Source organism: Onychomys torridus, chromosome X, assembly GCF_903995425.1.
Source record: "Onychomys torridus chromosome X, mOncTor1.1, whole genome shotgun sequence".
NCBI lineage: Eukaryota > Metazoa > Chordata > Mammalia > Rodentia > Cricetidae > Onychomys > Onychomys torridus.
The window spans coordinates 83,635,223-83,655,356 of NC_050466.1; the positions used below are offsets into that span (position 1 = coordinate 83,635,223).

Consider the following 20,134-nt stretch of genomic DNA (forward strand, 5'->3'; position numbering starts at 1 on the left):
AGGCTGTCCTCAAACTCAGAGATCCTCCTGCCTCTGTTCCCAAGTGCTGGGATTAAGTTAACTGCTATATGCCCATCTAAAGTCAGGTGGTCTTAAGTCTCATCAGGTTTTGTGTCTGCTGCTAGTGTTCTATCAAGCTCTTTTCAACTCACATGTACACTCAGTGGGCCCTTCAATCAAGATTTGACCCCTTCTTATACCAAGGACACTTTTGGTTTGGGGTACTACAAGTTTCAAGAGCCTTGAGCACAGAGCAGGTGCTCTACCGCTGAGCTGACTCCAGTCCTCTTTTTCCCTTTTTGAAGCCATTTCACTAAATTACTCTATGTGCCAGGCAGACCTTGAACTTTCTATTCTCTTGCCTCAAGTCTTCCTACTCATTGGGATTACATGTCTATGCCATAAGGTCCGGCTAAAGTCTTGCATATTGGCTAGTTTCTTGTTTTTTTTCCTCACACATTGCTAATGCATTTGTTCAGAACTAGAGATTAATTCTAGACCTAGTACATGGCCTAGCTCTAGCACTGAGCTAGGATAGGAGGACCCTAGGCAGCTCCTTCCATTTTCTCTATTTAGTCTTCTTTTTGTTTTTTGGTGTAGGGTCTCAGTGAAGGCTGGCCTCAAAGTCCTGCATCACTCTACTAGCTTCTCTATTGACTCATTACTATTTCTATTACAGGAGAAGTACACCTGTCCTCTGTTATCACTTTAACTTTCCCCATATTTGCTTTTGAATTATGTATTTATGTGTGTGGGTATGTGCATGTGAGTGCAGGTACCCAGAGGCCAGAAGGTGTGGGAGCTTCTGGAGCTGAAATTACAGGTGCTAGTCATCTGCCCAACATTGATAAGTATTATTTGCTCTTAACCACTGAGCTGTCTCTCCAACCCCAAACTTTCCTCTTATTGTATTTACTTTTCTACTAACTTTTCTATGCTAGCTAACTTGATAGTCACAAGTAAGATGCTTTCTTCTCTTTTGTTTGGATACAAGGTCTCTGTCTTATGTTGTCCCCGGCTGTCCTGGCAGGCCTTGAGTCTAGAGCTCCACCTGCCTCCGCTGGGACTGAAGGAGTACACTACCATACCTAGCAAGAGATCCTATTTTAAGTTCCTAAATAAACTGGCGTGCTTAGTTTTTTCCCCTACAGCAATCTTCTAAATTTTTTTGGTGGACAAAATGTCTTCCCAGATATTTCTGAGATCCCAATGTTTAGTCTTTATCTGACACTACACTTTCTTCTCTAGGGTTTCATTTTTCAGTTTGTTGTTTTGGAAGTCCCTTCCAAACTGCTGGTTTTCCTCAAAAGCATTGTTCCTTTGGTTGTCCACATTTAGAGACAAGTTGCTAAATTACTTACATTGACAGCCGAGAGACTTTCCTCAGTCCCAATGAAAACCCCTGTTTGTGTTAACAGTCAGTGTCTAAGTCACAAGCATCCTTTCTAGTATGAGTACACAAGAGAGAAAATCAGGCTTTCCTTCCGAGGTGGAAAAGTACTACATTTTCCATGTTCAAGTATCATAGCCTGCACAATAATTATAAGTCATCTAAAACACTGCCCCTTAGTTGGGCCTGGTCGCACAGGCCTATACCCCTACCTACCTGGGAGACTGAGGTCTGACTGTGCTACAAAGTGAATTCGGTCTGAAAAGTAACAAAGAGGGCTTGGAATATAGCATGCACAAGGCCCTATACTCAATCTCTACTATCACAAAATTAAACAAGCACTGTCCCAACCTTTCTTGCCACAGCACCCACTTTGCAAATCCATGTGTACAAACAAATGTGCAACTCAGATAATTTACTGCATTTCCTTCTGTAAATCCACCAGGGCAAAAGCTCAGCTTTAATCACCAAGCTACGTCCATGGTTTGCTCTTACAGGATGCCAATTTCGGTATTGGGCCACAGATTCACTAAAACTCTCTTGCTTTTTGCCATTGATAAGATTCTTAACTGCTTTATTCAAGAAGAAAATTACCATATTCTGATGAAAAGTACATTTCAGGGTTTCCCCCACCTCCAAGTTTTTATCTTTTTCCTCAACATGATTTTGACAGAAAGGAAAGACAAAGGTATCTGATCTTTACTCTATGTTAAATTCAAAGTCATGATTTTTTAATGTACCAAAAAAAAATTGCACGGAAGTGTATAAAACAAAAACATCCATGAGACAGAAGTTTTTAAAAATTGAATCTAGTGCTGGAGAGATGGCTCAGCTCCTCTTCCAGAGGAGCTGGGGTTCAATTCCCAGCTGTCAGTAACTCCAGGACCCAACACCCTCACACAGACACACATAAGAGAAGATGCCTGCTGTTGTGAATGGAAGAACCCTGTCCTTCTTTGCCCTGTCCCACTTGGAACTTGTTGTGTGCTTCAGTCAGGAATTCAAAGCCAAGTTTTTGTTAAGACTAGTTTTTCCATAAAGCCATTCTGTGCCAATTAGTAATTTCAAGGTTTTGTTTGTTTAAAGTTTAAGAGTCCAAACTTTCACAATCTATTAAAAATTGGCCCTAAAATGACAAACTTAAAACCCTTATTTTTCCAAAGCCCCTATTCCTGCTCAGATTAAGAAGTGCCAAAAAAAATCCTCTAAATTTAGCTGCATTTGTAAGCTAACAATACCATGCTGTGCTAAATGCTTTTAAGACTAGTTCAATGGTAGAAATAGTACAGGTTTTGACTTGTTTTCAGATATAGAAAGCAATAAATTCTTTTATAAAAGCCTTGCTTTTAAATGCATGTAATTTACCAATCCACTGTTATCATATAATAGTCTACTTTTTATCATAATGGAACAAATATAACTCAACTCTGGTTCACCCTTTCTGACATCATAGTGACTAATTTTTAAGTTGCTTTGTAACTTTTGCTGAGATTCTCAACAAAGTCCTAAACACATCTCCTCAAATGAGTGTTCTGCCTTTAGCTGTAAGTATACTGAAGTGGAATGTGTAAAACGAGAATGAAGACAGTATTTGAACATAACAAAGAGTGGAGATTAATTTAATCTACATTGGACGAGAGTACATGAAATAAGACCGTCTGAGGTGAAATTTTTAAAAAGTCAATTTCCATCAAACACAATGCAGGCAAAGAAATGTTGGAGTTATCAGGAAGTGTTTCCTTACGAATTTGCTTTCTTCTTCTAACACTTGCCATCTTTTCCCAAACTGGGCATTTCATTAATTGCTGAGTCAACTGGTAGTTGCTAACTTAGTTGAGTACTTTTCTTTTTTTTTTTTTTTTTTTTTTTGGTTTTTCGAGACAGAGTTTCTCTGTGTAGCTTTGCACCTTTCCTGGATCTCGCTCTGTAGCCCAGGTTGGCCTCGAACTCACAGAGATCCCCCTGGCTCTGCCTCCCGAGTGCTGGGATTAAAGGCGTGCACCACCGCCTGGCTCGAGTGCAGTTCCTTTTTTTTTTTTTTTTTTTTTTTTCATTTTTCTTTATTAAGAAATTTCCTTTTTTTTTTTTGGAGCTGAGGATCGAACCCAGGGCCTTGAGCTTGCTAGGCAAGCACTCTACCACTGAGCTAAATCCCCAACCCCTGCAGTTCCTTTCTTAATGAGTCGTGTGTGTGTGTGTGTGTGTGTGTGTGTGTGTGTGTATGTGTGTGTATGTGTGTATGTGTGTGTGTGTGTGTGTACACACATGGTGATATAATGCCTTTAATCCCAGCACTGGAAAGACAGGGGGACCTCTGTGAGTTTGACTGAGGCCAGCCTGGTCTAAAAATAGTAACTTCAAGGACAGCCAGAACTACACAAAGACACCCTTTCTAACATATTTGAACTTCTAGAGGTTTTGTTTTGTTGGTTTTTTTATTTATTTAGTGTTTATGAGTACATGCATGTGGTTGTACATTCTCAAGACTCACGTTCTTTTGAAGGTCAGAGGACAGGTGTGAGTCAGCCCTCTCTTTGAACCATGTGCTCTCCAAGAACTGAACCCAGGTAGTCAGGTTTAGCAGCAGGCATCCTCCACTGCTGAATCATTTCCTATTGCTGGGTTTGGAGTTTTTGAAAAGGAGTCTAGTCTCACAATGCAATAGCTCAGGCTGCCCTTGAACTCACAAAAATCTGCCTGCCTCAGCCTCCTGAGTGCTGGAATGACAGGTGCTAGCTAGTTATCTACCTTACATTTTCAGTTTAATTTAGTCTCACTTCCAACTGCTTTATTCAAACTCATTCTTTTCTTTTGTTTTTTCTTTCCAGAGCTGAGAACCAAACACAGGGCCTTGCTCTTGCTAGGCAAGCACTCCCCATTGAGCTAAATCCCCAACCCCCTAATTATTTTCTTAATTGTCTGGTAACTACTTTTAAAAATCACATATTGCCACTCTGTACTTTTTAAAACATTTAAAATACTTACAAACTATAAAGGGTTGGGGGTGTAGTTCAGTGGTAGAGTGTTTGCCTGGCATGTATGAAACTGGGTTCTAGGTTTTACATGCAACACCACCAAAATAAACTATGAACATTTATTTATAATTTTATTTAATATTTTTGATTGGTGGTTTTGTTTTGTTTTGTTTGAGAAATAGTTTCTCTATGTAGCCCAGACTTCCCTGGAACTCCTATGTAGACCAGGCTGGCCTTAGAACTAGAGATCTACCTGTCTCTGTCTCCCAAATGCTGGGGTTCAAGGCATGTGCCAACATGTCAAACTATGAACACTGTTAACATCACTGCATTACCACATCACCAACACTAAAAGTAACTAATAGTGACTCTATGCTATACCTTACCGAAGTAAACACATGACATCTATTACTGCTTTTTCTAAATACATTATGTTAGGTCTCTGAGATTCTGTAATTGTAATATTAACACCAGTAATGGCTTCCACGTGTCTTTTGTTTTGTTTTGTTTTTCAAGACAGCATTTCTCTGTGTAGGATCTCACTCTGTAGACCAGGCTGAAAGACCCCAGACCCCTGGGATACTTTCGTCTGCGAGAGGCAAGAAGCAAAGTCAGCAATTTGCAATTGTAAAATGTATCTCTAATTTTTTTTGCCTCGAGGCTGGCCTCGAACTCACAGAGATCCACTAGGCTCTGCCTCCCAAGTGCTAGGATTAAAGGTGTGCGCCACCACCGCCCAGCCAGCCTCCACCTGTCTTAAACACTGACAAGAATATAGTTATTGGGCTTTTCCGTAACTATAACAATGTTTTCAAACTGGCAAGCTACAGAACTGCAGAATGTTGCTACACTGATTTTCTGTTAATGCAATTAGTAATTAAACTTTGCACAAATAACTTAATAAATCCTTGAGTCATTAAAGGAAAGAACAGGCTGGGTTTGCTATAAGACCAGCAGTAAATATGCTCCAAGCTGACTATCAACAAGCGTTTTTAAACTTGACAATCTTTCCCTAGAACTAAACTAAAGGACCAACTAATTTTTTTTTTGAGCTGAGGATCGAACCCAGGGCCTTGCAAGTGCTCTACCACTGAGCTAAATCCCCAACCCTAGGACCAACTAATTTAAGGAAGGAATAATCTAAGGTTGGCTCTTTTTTTTTTTTTCAAAAAAGTACAAAGACAATAAAATACTACTAAACTAAAACATAATTAAAGTGAAGGGGCTGATAGAGAAAAAAGGAAAATTTCTAAGGAAACTGTTAAGTCAATGCTAGCACACTGAGGGGACATGTAAATTAGCAGCATTAACTTTGTTAGACACAGAGAACCCAGGCTAGAGAGGCAGCCCTGTGGCAAAGTGCTTGCCTATCATTGAGCCTGGGCTCAATCCCTAATATATATAGAGAGACAGAGAGACAGAGTGACAGAGAGACAGACAGAGAGAGAGAGAGGAGAGGAGAGAGGGAAGAGGGGAGAGGGGAGAGGGGAGAGGAGGAGGGGGAGGGAGAGAGAAAAGAGGAGGGAAAAAAAGAATTTAGTCACAATCAAGACTTTTTAAATAAATATAGCTGTTAGATATAGCACTTTCAAAAGTCATCAAGTTTTCCCCAAACTATATGAACTATGCCAGAACACAAAGAAAGCTTTATCAATTATTTTTGCAAAATTAATTTGCCACTTAAAAACACAAAACAATTTAACCAAACTAGAAACTTAGCTATTATGAATTCCAAGTCAAATTATTTTAAATAAGACTTATCATATAAAAAATAGTAAAAGAGGGCCGGGCTGGGTGGCACACACTTTAATCCCAGCACTCAGGAGGCAGAGGCAGGTGAATCTCTGAGTTCAAGATTAGCCTGGTCTGCATATCGAGTTCCAGGACAGCCAGGACTACACAGAGAAGAAACCTTGTTTTGGTAAAACAAAAAATAGTGATAGTACATACCCACTACACAAACAGAGAGAAGTTAATACAATACAATCATTGTAGCGTTAAAGGAGCCAGAATAATGGACAAAATTAATCATTCAAAAAGGAAATCAGGCCAGGCATGGTGGCACATGCCTTTAATCCCAGCACTCAGGAAGCAGAGGCAGACAAAAAAAAAAAAAGTTACAGTATGCTTTGTTGTATTTACTGTAAGATATTATAAGCTATTAGATCTTATTATAAATTATCCTTGTTTCTAAATTTGATTTTCAAGTTGCTTGTTGCTGGTATAAATATAATTGAGTTTTGTATCAGTCAATGTTCCTTAACTATGCCAGAAGATATGCACAGTAGTACATGTCTGTAAGCCAGAAGATATGCACAGTAGCACATGTCTGCAAACCCAGCACTTGGGAGATAGAGGCAAAAGGATTAAGAGTTATGGCTAACAGCAAGTTTTGAGCAGCAAATTTCAGGCCAGCTAGGGCTACATGTGATCTTGTTAACAGAAAAAATATGAAAAGGATAACGTACTTAGAACCACTTAATAATAAAAATAAAGTAGCATCAAAACCATAAGATCTAGTTAGCAGAGAAATTTTCAAATTTCAACACACGTACCTCAAAAATAGGATAAACACTAGTAAGCAAGCCTCCAGCATCATTTTTTAAAATGTCAGAACACACATAAACAAAGCAGGAGGAAAGGTAATAATAGCTCCCAGAGTAAAAACACAAAGCACCCATAAAATGAACAGTTGGAGAAATCTGGTTAAGTACAGGTTAGTTGCTAACTTACTAACAACACAGGAAAAAATAGAAATTAAAGTCAATTTTCTAAACATCATCAAGGAAACCTGTATTTTACATCAAAATATTTGAGAATTTCTACTTGTCTAGGAAAGGAAACCTATTTTGTATAAATTACCAAAAAGACAAGGCAATCTTAAGAAAAGCCAAAAGGATATGGCATGAGAGAGAAGGGGCTATTAATAACTCAAATCCAGCCAGGCGGTGGTAACGCACTTAGGATCCTAGCACTCAGGAGGCAGAGGCAGACGGATCTCTGAGTGGTCTGCAGAGCAAGTTCCAGGACAGCCAGGACTACACAGAGAAACTCTGTCTTGAAAAACCAAATCAGCTAGACAGTGGTGGTGCACACCTTTAATCCCAGCACTCAGGAGGCAGAGGCAGGTAGATCTCTGAGTTCGAGGCCAGTCTGCTCTACAGAGTGAATTCCAGGACAGCCAAGACTACACAAAGAAACTCTGTCTCAAAACACCAAAAAAAAAAAAAAAAATCCAATTCAATTCGATCCAAAATCTATTAAAAAAGAAAAAGAAAAAACAAAGTACAGTTTTACTAATGGCTTTCTGTCTAACTTCCAATAATCACTTCTATTAAACAGACCTGTTTCAAAAAAGAAGGAATGCTCCCCAATTCATCTTAAAAGGTTAGCTGAGCACAGTGATACACACCTGTAGAGGGAAAAAACAATCAATTAATAGAATATCTTATTTCCTTATTATCTAGGGCTTCCATTTAGTTTTATCAAAATAACTTTTAGGATTATTTAGATAGGACTTCTATACTATGTTGTACGTGTATGAATGCACATTTCACATACACCTATGCACAAAAGAAATTAGTAAGATTTTCACAATTTACATTTAAAAGACTGGTATAGCTCATTTGCAGAGCACTTGTCTAGCTATCATGCACAAGGTTCTGGATTCAATCCTCAGCACCATTGGGGGAAGGGAGCTGGCAGCAGAGCCCCTAATTCCAGAGGCTGTAGTAAGCAAATCTCAAGTTCTAGTCCAGCCTGAGCTAAAGAATGAACTCAAGGCCAACATAGACAAGTACTCGGGAAAAAAAAATTAACAATTAAAAAAAAAAAAAAACAGGACTGCAGGGGCTGAGGATGTGGTCAGTTTGCTTGCCTAACATGAAGTCCTGGAATCGATCCCCAGCATTGCATACACCGTGCTATCTAAAAGGCTACCAAGGAACTAAGCATAATGGTACATGTCTATAATGCTGGAAGACCAGAAGTTCAAGGTTATACTTGGCTACACACAACTAGTTTGGGAACAGCCTGGGATACATGGGTGGGGGAGACGAACACTGGGCTAGCATGTGTAACTCACCGAACTCACAAGGAAAGGGGGAAAGAGAGAAGGAAGAGGGGGACAGAGAACAAACTAAAAGAAGACCTGACTTAAAATGACAACAAAAATCACAAGCCAAGATTAGAGTTTTCAATAGAGGGGATGCAAATACAATAAAAATCCAATCAGTCCCCAGAAACTAGAAAACTAACCCTAAAGTAGAGGGGGAAAAACAGCTAAAATAATCCTTAAGAAAAAAGGAACATACTAAGTTTTAATTATAAAGCTATCATCATTAAATCAATGTGGCAGTGATACAACTAGTCTAACAGGTCAATAAAAACAGAAAGAGAAACTAAAACTAGATGTGGAGCCACTGAGATGATGGCTCAGTGGGTAAAAGAACTTGCCACCAAACTTAACCTGAATTCAATCCCCAGGACTCACACAATGTTCTGTGAGAGAACTGACTCTTGGAGGTTGTCATCTAACCTCCAGATTCAAGTGTGTGTGCGCGCGCGCACACACACACACACACACACACACACACACACACACACACACAGCCAAAACTGGCTACCTTCACATTAAGACCTCCTACACAAAAAGTAAACAAAACTATAAGAAAAGCCACAGAGTAGGAAGGTATTTTTTCATTGTATATAATCGCAAATCTTTAGGATCCAGAATGCAAAAACATCCATAAACCATAAGAAAAAGGCAACAGTCCAACATAAAAGCCGATAAAAGGATGTATGTATAAATGGTTCCAAGAAAACTAAAATGGCCACTGAATTTGGAGGGGGCGATCCAGTCAATCCCAATAGTAACCAAATAAACAGAGCAAGGAGATTGCATTTACACCCATCGGATTTGGGAAAATACCAAAATCTAATCTTTTGGCAATGATCTGGAGAAAAGAAGCTGAGGAACAACTGGTTAAGACTGTCAAATGCAGTTCCCAGTCAAACTGACAATGCAGACGACTTCTTCAATGCAGCCACTGTACGAGAGAGAGAGAGAGAGAGAGAGAGAGAGAGAGAGAGAGAGAGAGCGAGAGCGCGAGAGCGAGCGAGCTGTGAGGGGTTCACAGCAGCACTGTCAGGAACTACTGAGAACTGCAAACAGCCAATGTGCCTCCCACAGAAGTAAACAGATCACAGTGCTTTCATACACTGAAACCCAGTATTAGGGAGGGCTTGCCTAGCACCCCAAAGGACCTGGCTCTCATGCCCAGCACTGCTTGCCCCCCAAATAGTATGAATGAACTACAGCAGTAGTTTTCAAACTTTCTGGTTTCAAGACTCTTTTAAGCTTTCAAAAATACAGGCCCACAAGAAGTTTTTTATGTCATTCATACTTAAAAATTTAAACTAATAGTCAGTCCATCCAGCATGGTGGCACCTAAGCACTTGAGAGGTCAAAAGTAAGACTGCTAAGTTTTGGGCCCTCTGAAACTCAAATGAGTTGTTTGGGCTTTTTTGGAGAACTGGTTTCTCTATGTAGCCCTGGCTGTCCTGGTACTCACTCTGTACTTACTGGCCTGCCTCCTGAGTGCTGGGATTACAAGATTTAAAAACATCAATTCATTAAAAAGCTTATTATATGAGCATGAATAATATTTTAAAATTAATTTTCTAAGTAAAAATGAAACTTTACAATTCTGCAAATCTCTTGAGAAATGATGAGTCCCAACTGTTTCTATACTCACTCCATTATGACATCATAAATCGGGTACTCTCTAATACTTGTATAATGTACAGGTGAATGTGGCTCAAAAGAGCAAATATCGCTATTATGAAAAATAATTCTGACTTCACGGACCTCCTATAAGACCATTAGGGATCCTGGAAATCCATGCAGCACATGGAAAGCCAATAAAATCAATCTCAAAAACTATGCTCAATAGTTAGGCATGGGGGCGCGCACACCTTTGATTCCAGCACCCAGAAGGCAGAGGCAGGCAGATCTCTGAGTTCAAGACTCCAGCCTGGTTTACAAAGCAGAGTTCCAGGAGAGCCAAGGCTACATAGAGAAAGTTGTCTCAAAAAAAAAGAAAAAAAAGCAGAAAAAGGAAAATAATGCATAGAATACATAATAGTTAAAACACAATATTTGATATTGTTTTCATTATATACATATTAGAAGAATGGTTACAAGTCGAAGAGGAATGGGGAAGAAAGGGGATACGCCCTTGAATCTGTGAGACTATTTCCTTACACAAGTATATGTGTGTGTCAAACATTAAAATATATATGGCCTTGATGTATTTATTTTTAGTAATTTAGAAATACTTCATAATTTAAACTTTTAGTTTTTAAAAGACAAATGGCTACATACATCAAGGCCATATATATTTTCTTTAAAGTGTACTTTCTGCTGAGCAAAGAAAAAAATGGGTTTTAAGATTATGTGGATTTTTAAAAATGCTGTCTGGAAAAACAATTTGGCAGGAATAAGAGCAGGTTGGCCATATTCCAATCAGATATGGGGAAGGAATAGAGTACTCAGCACCTGCATTTGACCTGCTGTCCTAACAAGATAGGTGTGCCTTAAAATGACTATCCCTTGGTCAAAGAACATACTAGACAGATAACTGAATTTGTATAGCTGGAAACTATTTAATTTAAACCAAATGTACTACACCCAATCATTCAGAGAATTGTTTGGGGGAGATAATGATCATATGCCTGGTACTGCTTGGGGACAAAGACAGATGAGAGACCCTGTCTGTACATTCTATTTAGAAGACAAAAATACAAACATACTGTTAAAACATGAAAGATTAAATGCTAAATTAAAGATGTTCACATTGTTCTATGGAACAAAAAGTAACAACTCAGGAAAACTGGTGGTGTTAACAGAAAGATAAGGAGGCCAGGTGGTCATGGTCCACGTCCTTATTCTCCGCACTCAGGAGGCAGAAGCAGGTGGATCTCTGAGTTCAAGACTACCCTGATCTACATGGAGAGTTCCAGAACAGCCAAGACTACACAGAGAAACCCTGTCTCAAGGAAAACAAAAATAAGAATAGGAGTTGTTTGGAGGCCCTGAGCTTTAAAAAAAAAAATCCTATAAATAGTATCGGTCATCTATGTGCTAGATACGTTTGGTTTCAGCTATGTCAAGACACATTAGACACTTCAAATGCTGGATGAGAAACTAGGTATGTGGGCATGGTAGCAGACATTGAACTAACAGAAGATTCCAGAGAACCAGCAGATAAAACTTGAAGATCCCACCACAGGAGACAAAGAAAGCAAAAGAGTGTCTGAAACAGAACAACACTTTTTATGAGACAAACCCATTAGCATGGGGTAGAAATGTTCTGACTTGGGAATTAGTGACTTTAGAAAAAAGGGAAGTGAAAAGTACTGGTTAAAGCAAAGAAAGAGAAGACAGGTGAGGTTTCTTGTAAGGACGGGGAAAGTCAGCGGCCAAGCTCAGGAGACTGGATCAAGCAAGGGAGCACTGGCGGGGAAGCAGGTAGACTTCTGTGATGGAGGCCAGCCTGGACCACCATACCAAGTTCCAGGGCAGTCAGGGCTACATACACAGACTCTGTCGCAAACACACAAATAAGATCAAAATAAGCCAAAAAGAGACTGAATCAACAGAGCTCCTTCCCAAAGGAGGCAGGGCCAAGGTGTGTACAAGCAGCAAAGCTAAAGAGAGGCAGGGCAATCCTTACACAGACAAAAGGCAAGGAGAAAAGCCCACACAGAGAAAAAAAAATCACCAACAGAAGAAACCCTAACAACCAGATAACTGGGTTAGCCACGGGAGGGGGAGGGAGGGGGCAGGTTGAGGCAGGAGAATTAGGAGACTGAAGCTAGGCAGGCTACTTATACTTAATGAGACTGGGTCTGAAAACAAAAACTAGATCTTTGATGAGGGTGAAGGATTTCAGGGGCCTGTTAAGGGTTTTTGATGTTTAAAAAAATGAATTGCCCCTGTGCACAAGCATAAACAATACATTATCAGTGACAGTTCAAGTCTAAATGTTGGAGGCTAAACATCTACAGCAAGAAATAGAGGGGAAATGTCTCTGAAAGCATACATAAACACATTTTTTAAAAAAAAAAAGGAAATGGCAAAAAAAAGAAGAAAGAAAGAAAGGAAATAGCCATCTATCTGCAAAGTACTCTAAATAAAAAAACTAGCATCTTGTCTATCCAAGCTGGACAAGGTGGCAAGTGTTCCACCATTCAGTTCTCCAGACTAGCAGCGTCTGCCCTTTAAGGTTAAAAAAAACAAAAACAAAAAACAGTGTATGTAAACACTCCTGATGGAAACTATGCATTTACCAATCTTCCTAATTATACAACTTGAATCTAATTCCATCTCAATATTGAACACCCACTGTCCAGTTATTTTATAAAGAACTACTAACTGTACTAATTAAACTTAACAGTTTCACACTATATAGTATGCATTCTGACTGCTCTTACCCCGCCCCATACACACACACCCAAGAACCGCATCTTTAAAAGAATTTTTCAAATGTACTTGTTTTTTGTTTTGTTTGGTCTCTTTTTTTAGACAGGGTCTCACAATGTAGACCAAGATGGCCCCGAACTCAGAAAAACTCTGCCTGCCTCTGCCTCCTAGTGCTGGGGCAAACGGCACGTCCGACTTAAGAGAACTTTAGTAAAAGTTTGCCATGGCCTCTCAGAACAACTCCCCCAGTGCCTCCACGCTCTCCAGGAGCACTATTTCCAACCTGTTGCTGTCAAAAAAGTGGAAACAAACACTGACAATGAATAAGTATGTAACTCACAGGTTTGGATCATAAAACTCTAAAACACATTCCCCACATGTGTAGCTATCTAGACGAGTCAAATATTAATCAAAAAAAAAAAAAAAAAGCCGCAAAGGCTTGCCTTAGCAAATAACCTTAGTTAACCTCTCAAACAAAACGGTGTCTACTCTCCCCAGCGAGAAAAACAGACTACAAAGGGCATCTGAAGGCCACTGTTTTTTAATACCCATCCTTCCAAACTACTTTTCAAAACTGACTTCCTCACAAATTACCATGGAAACGCCTTTGGTTCATTTCTCATCTTCAAGTTGCAGCAGTCTTAATTGTCAACGATGGGCAATGAAATTATGGGAAAGCCTTCTCTATTCACCACGGAAATATGAACAACTCTGAGCAAAACGTTCTTTACAGCGAGTACAGAAAAAGGGAGCAGCTGTCTAATGAAAACAGACCATTCCAAATGTAATACAAATCTTTTAAAACACTGGTCAACCTACAGCCTACCGTCTTCAACTTATCCTAGCCGACGTGATAGGTACGGAACACAGACCAGGGGGTCTTCAGCCTGCGCGTCCCTCACCGGGCAGAAAACCCTGTCACCAGTCACAAAGCACCCCACCTTTCCAAGCCTCCATCCCTACCACTCCCTACCTATGCTCTCCACTTCAACCGAACAGTAAACACTTGCCGTTCTCCGAAGAAAAACCTCACCCTTGAAATGCCCTTTGCCTGTCTGGGCCACCACCTAAAATCGGCCCGGTTTGTAACTTCAAAATGCCACCTATTTCAGGAAGGCTTTCCCGGTGCTTCCAACGGAAGCCATGCCTTGCCTGAAACCCCACAGGGCTCGGATGGAGCTTTCGCGCAGCACTTGGCGCGTTTCGACCTTGGCTCCTCTGCCTCGGACCGACCCTGCAGCCACCGCATACGTACAAGAAAGAACCCCCTTAATCTCCCTTAGCACCTAGTGCCAAGCACCGCTAACACGGGGCTCCCAAGTGACCAGAAAAGTTGTGCGCGGTGCAATCGAAACAACTTCCCCGGGGTAGAACTCCATTTTAAAACTTCCCAAATCATCTACCCCAGCAGCTAAATGTACGCTAGGTAATACATCACATTTCGATACTCGATAAGAAAATGACTTTCTTCCCTTTTCCTCGACTTTGAAAAAAAAAAAAAAGAAGTATATACCAAAACTTCAACGCAGCCTCCCAAGAAACTTGTTTCCACAGAAAGGAATGCAAAAACTTCCCTCCGAGAGTTAGTCTTCCGCTTTCGTAGGATGCCTTTTTCCCCCTATTGGTCAAAAGACTGGTGAGAACTTTCCCATCAGTTTTCTTTCTTTATTCACAGACTCGTGAAGGCATCGATTGGCGGAGAACCACCGCATCGGGGTCACCCTAACGGCCATGTCTGACTTTCTCTGAGGAATTAAAAAAAAAAAAAAAAGACTCAAATGTCTCCGGTTCCACTACTGCCCCCGGTGCAGATCACCGTGAAGCGGCAGCAAGCGCCAGGGAAAGGCTCGAAGCCCCGGGGCAACACAGATGAGGTGGCTCCGGCGCCAGGACGGCCGCGATGGCCGCCTGCGGCTGCTAAGCTGAAATGCAGCGGAAACAGCAGCCAGTCACGGGGCTGTGGGAGGCTGGGCAGGAAGGTGGCGCTGCCGCCAAGCGCCTGGAATCCAAGTGCTCATCATGGCGGCGAGGGCAATGGCCGCCATGGGGAGCGAACACGCCCCTCGGCGCACACTCGACGCCGTGCCGGAGCTCCGGTGCCCGTCGCCAGCGCCGCCGCGGCCGCTGCCCGCTCTCACACCCCCCCTCACGGACTGTAGCGGAATTTTCTCCTCAGACGCCGCCTTCAAGATGGCGGCTCCCCCTCCCGGCAACCCCCTCAGTCGTCCCCTGCAGCAGGCGCCGATCGGCCGCCATCTTGTCCCCCGTCCCTCTTTTCCCCCCCCTCGCCGATATTTACATAGCGAAAATCGGCCGGGCCGGCCTGCGGCCTTCACCTCATGCCTGCAGCCTTAGCCTCCTCGCCAGGCCTCGCCCCCGCACGGTGCCCCGAGTCGGTCGCGTCGCCCACACAGGACCCCTCAACCGCCTCCCCAACCTCCTAGCAACACTGCCCCGGCCCCCGCCCGTTTACAGAACGCGCCTCAACCGTCGCTCTGAACACCCGGGCGCCACCCCGGGCCTAACTGCGGCCTCCTCGGGGCCTGCACGGCGTCGCGCGCCACGCCGCCCGGCCTAGCGCGGGAGGGCGCCTTGCGGGCCGCCGACCAGGCCGGGACCAGGCCGCCGCGCGCGCACTAGGCCCCACGGCCGCAGCGGCACCCCAGACTCACCGGACGGGCGTGCGGCGGTCGGCGACGGTGGCGGGTGCTGCAGGCCGGCCTTTCTCTGGAGCACTGGGCCGGGCTCCGGCTGGTGGGGCGGGCGGAGGGAGGGAGGAGGGGCCGAGCTCGGAGCTGACAAAAAGCGGCCCAGCTCCCCGGCACGGGCCCGCCGTCAGCACGTCACGTCACCGCCGGGGAGAGAGACCCAGGAAAATGCGGAAGGATAGATGGGCCCCCTCCTCCGCCCGGTGGGTCCCTCTGACGCCCCGGGTTGGCGCCGTTCACGCCCCGCAACCGGGGAGCCCAGTGGCCTCGCTGCGGCGGGGTCTCCGGCGGCCCGAGTTTCCGTGACAGCGCCCCCCTTCTTTCCACCTCCGCGCTCCCTCCCGCCACCGCCGCCACACACACACCGCTGCCACCGCCGCCTCGGCTGTAAAGTCCGCACGAGGCCGTGGTCCGCCGACCCCGTCAAGAGGCGGGAGGCCCGGGCCGCCCCCTACCATGTTTGTGGGCCTCAACCACCCCCCGGGGGCCTCCAGGGAGACCTACCGCCTCTCTGCGAGGGTCCTGGCCTGAGGCGGTGGCTTGAGTTGTTTGCAGGCCCTCAGACCCCCTCCCGCCGTAAATGTGGTGTTTTTTTTTTTCATCCCCGGTGCCTGGGGAAGAAGATAAATTTAGCAACCCCCGCCGTCTCCTGTCTTCCTTTTAAAAAATAACTTTGAAACAAAATGAAAATGGGCTTGCCAATTTGAATGGTCGAGGGGGGGGGGGTGGTATCTCTAGAACAACTACCAAACTCTGTAATTTTTTTTTTTTTTAATAAATAAGCTTTCTGTCAGGAGGCCAAATTGGTCTGAGGGGGGTACATTTTAAAGACTTTCTCACACTGCAGTGAACAGGAATTTTTTAGTGGTATAGTTTCTAGACACGTGTGTTACATTCTTTGGAGTGTATAAATCCTAACACGTATGTCAGGAATTATATATTCTTCCATAAATATCTAGAAAACAAGATCTTTTTAAATAAAATTCTTAAACAAGTCTCTTAAAGTTTAAGAGAAGGGAAAATGTATGTGATTCAACAAAATATTTATAAACTTAAAAAATAAGAATTTTGTATTTTCCTCTGTCCAGATTACTATAATACATTTCTTTCTTTTTCTTTTTTCCTCTTCAAGACAGGATTTCTCTGTGTGTAGCCCTGGTTGTCCTGTAACTCGCTCTGTAGACCAGGCTGGCCTTGAACTCTCAGATTCACGAGCCTCTGCCTGCTGAGCACTAGGATTTAGGTGTGCGCCACCACGGCAGTCTATATTACAGTCCTATATACTGAATCTAACACGTTACAACTTTTGTGGGGTACTGGGGAGGTAAGACAATGGGAATGTAGTCCAGACTGATAATGAACTTCTTGCCTCAGCTTCCCAAGTACTGGAATCACAGGCATGTGCCACCACACCCACCCAGTTCAACATACCGGCAAAGACAATGACAATGTCTATAGCTTTTAGCCTAGTTAAGACATTTTTAAATAATAAAGAACACAAAAATGATAAATACCATACTGAAGTGAAATGTCTTTAAACATGGAGGTCATATATTTTAATTCCAAGAATGTAAATTGTTCCATCAGACATCTTACAATCATAAAAAGCTTTTCAAAAGGGAAAACATATGTATTCTAAGAACTTCCTCTGAGACTAGCATTAGTCTCCAAAATCTAGAGGCCAAGGCAAGAGGATTTTGGCAAGTTCCAGGCCAGACGGGGCTATTGGTGGGGGACTCTCTGAGGTCGAACCTGTACTAAGATTGATTGGAACAGAAGTCAGCATGACCCCTGGACAAGAATGGCATAAATTTGTGAAGTGTTCCATCAAAGTTTTTTCTGAGGATCTACTAGAATCTAGTAGGTCTATCTGGTAACCAGATAATTTTCTTCTCGGGGGTTTTAGCTTCCTGCCACCAAACATTTTTTTTTTCAGATATAAATGACACCATCTTCATCATTTATAGAAAATTCCTTCAGGCTGTGATATGGGCTGGAGCCACATAAAAGAAAATCTAACCAAGATGACTTTAAGTACAGACATGAGAAAAAGGTAGGTGCGGTACACACCTTTATCTCAGCACTCAGGAGTCTGAAGCAGGAAAATCAAAAGTTCAGGCCAGCCTGGACTACACAGGAAGACCAACTCACAAAGTTGGAAAAAACAAAAGTTGGCAGGCAGGCACTGCATTTCCAGATGTTCCGGAAACTGAGAAGGAAGGATTCTTTCAGAACAAGTCTTGGAGACCAGCCTCACTAATATAGTGAGACTCGTCTCAGGGTCGGGGTGGGGGTGGGGTGAAAGGTAGCTCATGAAGTCACATTAATATAATTTTTTTTAACATGATAACCAGTGTTTAAAGTACTTTATAAGGGCCTCCCCTTAATACTAGGTTTGCCTTTAAGGGAATCTACATTAGCCACACAACAGAAGGTCAGAATGTTGGCATTCTTGTCAATATTTCCATCATTACCACCAACGACTCTATCAGTAGCTAAGCACTTAAGAAACGAGCGTTCAAGAAGAACAAAGAAAAAACAAGATGCCACCTCAATTTACAAGATCACACAAGTTCTTCGATATTGACAGTATTGATTCCTTGGCATATATAAAGAAACTGAATTTCGCTGGGGGAAGGCCTGGTCCTATTGCTTAGATTAGATACACTTACTCTGAAAGTGCAATAAGAAACCTACCGAGGACTGCACAAATCAAGTCAACTATATTTGTTTCATTTTCAAAAGAGGAAAAGTAGTGTGTGTGGGGGTAGCTCATGGCAGAGTACTTGCCTATCATGTGCAAGGTCCTGGACTTGGTAGCCAGAACTGCACCCAAAAAGGAGGAGGAGGTGAACTATCATTAAAAACGATGACATCATTTATAAAGGTACACTTGAACCTTGAGTGTGCCTAAGATTACTGAAAGCATTTGCCTCGGGTGACTAAGTACCACTCACCTTGTACTTAATTTCTAAGTGTTAGTAACTACAGAATCTTGGGCATCACACTTCTGCCTCTGGCTAAGATGAGTGTGGGATCTTGGTGAAATGGAGCAAATAAGGATGCAACAGTTAGCCTTGCAGAACTTTTAAAAAGGAGGCTGTGTGGAGTGATAAAAACACTCCCAAAAGGCCAGCAGGGTGGTACAGGTTTGTAATCTCAAGAAATGCAGAGGCTGAGGCAGGCAGGTGCTGAATTCGTTACCTACCTAGAGAGACCCTGTCTCACACAACTAACAAAACTACAGTCCTAAAGTGCTTCCACTGTTCTCAGCTAAGTAAACACAAAAGAAGAAGAAATTATATCTGGGTAAACTGAGAGCAGAATATTTCAAAGCATATAGTAGAAATATAAAATGGCTGATTTCAAAACAGTCCAAAGGATTTTTTTTAAAAGACAAGGTGGTTTCTCTGTGCAGTTTTGGAGCCTGTCCTGAATTTCGTTCTGTAGACCAGGCTGGCCTCGAACTCACAGAGATCCACCTGGCTCTGCCTCCCGAGTGCTGGGATTTTTAAAGGTATGTGCCACCACTGCCTGGCAGTCAAAAGAATTTTGATGGGGTGCTAACATGTATTCATTCCTTTAGAGCTGTTCATGTATGTTAAAAAAAAAAAAAAATCCAGTCAAGCTTTTGCGGATTTTTTTTTTATTTATACAGAAGAGGGCGCCAGATCTCATTACTGATGGTTGTGAGCCACCATGTGGGTGCTGGGAATTGAACTCAGGACCTCTGAAAGAGCAGCTGGCGCTCTTAACCTCTGAGCCATCTCTCCAGCCCTGCGGATGTTTTAATCATACAATTTCTGACATATTTATAGGTGCTTGAGCCAAAAGCCACACAAGCCTTTCGATCATTTCTCCAGAGAAAGATTTGAGCAAAAAGAAGCTGTTGATTTGTACTCCATGTCTGTCACTAATAGAAATCCAAACAGAAGATGATATAGTACTGGCTTAGGAGTAAATACAGACTTGCTTGAATAAATTTGTGATGATACATTGATTTTATATTCCAATGTTTAAATCGGTTAATTTCCCTTAGAAAAACTATATTTATATCTGGTTGTGCCCTATAAAAATTAACTGCTTGTCTGACACTAGATCCTTAAAATTACTTATACTATCTATAACATGAGCAAGTTGCATCTTCTGGAAGGGGTCATTTGGCTATATTAATGCCAAGTAAGCCTTTTTTAAATCTCCAAACTGTGTGCCTTCCCCAAGGAAACAATTTTAAAATAATAATTGACAAGCAGGTGATATTTTAAACAATACTTTTCCTATGAATCATTAGTTAACTAGACATCCTATAATTCCTGAAACTCACCAATGGCCAAATTCTACCTCCTGGATTAGAAATCACAGGGCGTGCCAAACCAACTAGCTCCACTGAGGAGGGAAACAAAAAGGCAGTAATGGAGAGCAGCCCTGGAGTCGAGATTTCAGCCATACCATTTTCCACTGGAGTGTATCAGGACTCCTCAGAAATGACTGAAGACTAGAAAAGCACACCATGAGCAAGGAACATCTTCTACCAGAAAATCAAGGAAAGAAGGTGTCCAAGCTTAACAATGGTGTG

The 20,134-nt window shown here is 42.4% G+C and overlaps 1 protein-coding gene across 5 annotated transcripts in view; it reads right to left on the reverse strand.

The window, feature by feature from the left end:
• Positions 1–16,093, reverse strand: part of Zfx (zinc finger protein X-linked) — a 46,904-nt gene extending 30,811 nt beyond the window's left edge. Inside the window, exons 1-2 of one of the 5 annotated variants that reach the window (XM_036174546.1) lie at positions 15,523–15,880; positions 7,710–7,777 (exon numbers count right to left, since the gene is read on the reverse strand). The gene's annotated coding sequence lies outside the window, so the exon portion shown is untranslated. Of the gene's footprint in view, positions 1–7,709; positions 7,778–14,363; positions 14,585–15,522; positions 15,881–16,062 lie in introns of those variants that run through there. The other 4 variants (XM_036174547.1, XM_036174548.1, XM_036174550.1 and 1 more) reach the window with 4 other exon arrangements.
• Between the last annotated feature and the right edge of the window lie 4,041 nt (positions 16,094–20,134).